This window comes from Patagioenas fasciata, chromosome Z (genome assembly GCF_037038585.1).
Source record: "Patagioenas fasciata isolate bPatFas1 chromosome Z, bPatFas1.hap1, whole genome shotgun sequence".
NCBI classification, from domain to species: domain Eukaryota; kingdom Metazoa; phylum Chordata; class Aves; order Columbiformes; family Columbidae; genus Patagioenas; species Patagioenas fasciata.
In genome coordinates, this window is record NC_092560.1 from 28212680 (window position 1) to 28215143 (window position 2464).

Genomic DNA, 2464 nt, shown 5'->3' on the forward strand with positions numbered 1-2464 from the left:
CTATGTCTGGAGGTGTGAGGCCGCTCAGAAGGGGGGCATGGATGGGACAGACCTTGACTGACATCTGGGCTGACCAATGAGAATATTCCATGACATGAGCATCATGCTTCTTATTTAGTGAGAGTTGTGTTTTCTAGCCGGGGAGACTTGTTACGGTTCAGCTTCATTTTGACTGAGTTCCATTCAGGAGTTCCTTTAGTTCGGCTTTTTGCCTTTCTGCCTTTTTGGTCTTTTCTCTCTCTGTCCCCGGGATCAGCTGTTTGGGACCAGGGTGCTCTGGCTCTTCCTGGGACTGGTGGTTCAGTGCAGATGGCGTTTGTGAGGAATTGCATTGAGTTGCTTTTAATTTATATCCTATTTTCATTTTATACATCATAGTAGTAGTAGTATTAAACTGTTTTTATCTCAATCTATGAGCTTCTCCTCTTCCAATTCTCTCCCCTACTTGGGGATGTGGGTGGAGGGAGTGAGCAGCTATCATGGTTTTGATTACCAGTTGGGGTTAAACCACAACACATAGCTTTATATGCATAGAATTCCAAGCTGCTAGTTCTGAAATAGTGTATCAATCATATTACATTCATTTTCCAAAGTAAATAGGGACATGCCTAAAAATTCCACCCCATGTGATTTCAGAAGATGTGGTTATCATTGTACACCTTCGATTTGTAGATAAAAGATGGCTTGTAGATGTCACCCTATACAAGAGCAAAATCCTGACTGAAAGATTGTCCAGAGAAATCAGATGAGTAAAGGAATTTAAAAAAAAAAAAAAAAAGGACAAAAGTGATTATGGACCTATTAATCAAAGAGAAAACTTCAAATGCATGTGGACTGTCAGTGAAATAGTCCCCACTTGTTAAGTTCCTACCTGTTAAAACTATGTAACACAAACAGCAAATCTTTAAAAGTGAAGATACTTGAGAATATTTATATTTCATTTTGCTTATGTCTGTGAAACTCAGAGTTATAACAAACACTGGAAATATTTTGCCATGCAGTCAGGAAATGAAAACTTGGTGTTGCCATTTGGCTGATTACGGTGCTGTGTCCCTTGTCTTTTATGTTGGATTCACAAAATGTCATAGTGAGACAACTTGTACAGGTGGTGACCTCAAACTTCCTGAAATAATTCTTGTTCTGGCACACTTGATTGTAGCACTCAGGCTACTTCAGTTGCTTCTGATGTTAAAAACAGTGTGTAATATTACATCTATGTGAACATACAATGTTCTCACAATGTTCTAGGGGCTTTTACCTGTTTTAATTTCTCTGGAGTTTGCCCAGCTTTAGAGTTTAAATCCCGTTGCCTACAAGCAGACTAGAAGCATAACTTTTTAAATAACCAAATTGTTCTTAGTCATTAATTTACGGTAATTACTTTCTTCAGTAGCTGTGGTCCCTGTCTGTGAATGAACTGCACAGACCACATTTGAGTCATTTTGCCTGAAATGCCCCATCTTGTAATGCTCTCCACTGAATGTTAGACAGAACTTCCTGATCTGAGTTGAAGTTGTCTATGTAACCTAGCAAAGTAATGACAAATGTAGGGGTGAAAGAGGAATTTGTTTACTCTCCCTCAGGCTCCCAAGACCAGCTGACTGTGGCTTCTGCCATAATTCAACATGTTTCAGTACCTATACAGCTCCTTATGCGTACTCTGCTGGCAGTAAAACTACGCAGTGTTAACAACACACTGAAGGACAGTGTGTCTGCATTCCTCTTGATACCGAAAAGTCGGCAAAAAGACTCCTTAACGCTGTTTTGAAAGTTTTAAAAAGCAGGCACTTTCATTGCAGTGTGCCAGACACTCAGAGGATTGTTCCTCTTATCAAGTGTGCACATAACTCACACTTCCTGGCATCTATTACACACACTAATTGCTTATTAATTTGTTTCTACCACTAAGTTCATCCATTAAACATAGATTATTTACATAACCAGGCCCTTTGCCTGTCGTCCATCTTTGGTATTCCAGTCTCTACATCGACGGTCTCTCATGTCCCCTGCGGGTCTTTGCAGCCTAGTGCTCCCCCAGTGTCAGCTTCTTGACGTTATTTCTTGAGCATGTGTGTTGTTGTTTTGTGCTACTACTCAGCAAAAGTCACATAGCTCTTTCTTCATCTAGTGCAACATTCTGCTTTCCCAGATTGCAAACCAAGGACATCCTGCTTTGCCTTGTGTCCAGTCTCTACAGAACCATCGTTTCTCTATTAAGCTCCTGTTACATTAGGCGTAGGGGTTTCTAACGGACTTTTGTTCCTCTTATCGCTTGAGCACCACATTTAAAGCATTTAAGGAAAAGGAAACAGTAGTTTCTGTTTAGCTATGAAATTCCTGTCTAAAATCTCTGCTGTTTCCAGATCCCTCCTGCCTACCTCTGCTCTAAAGACACACTGCGCTTGTGTGGGAATGAGGGAGAAAGGCGTGTTTTACACTTTCCCCGCCCTCAGCAGGGGCATTT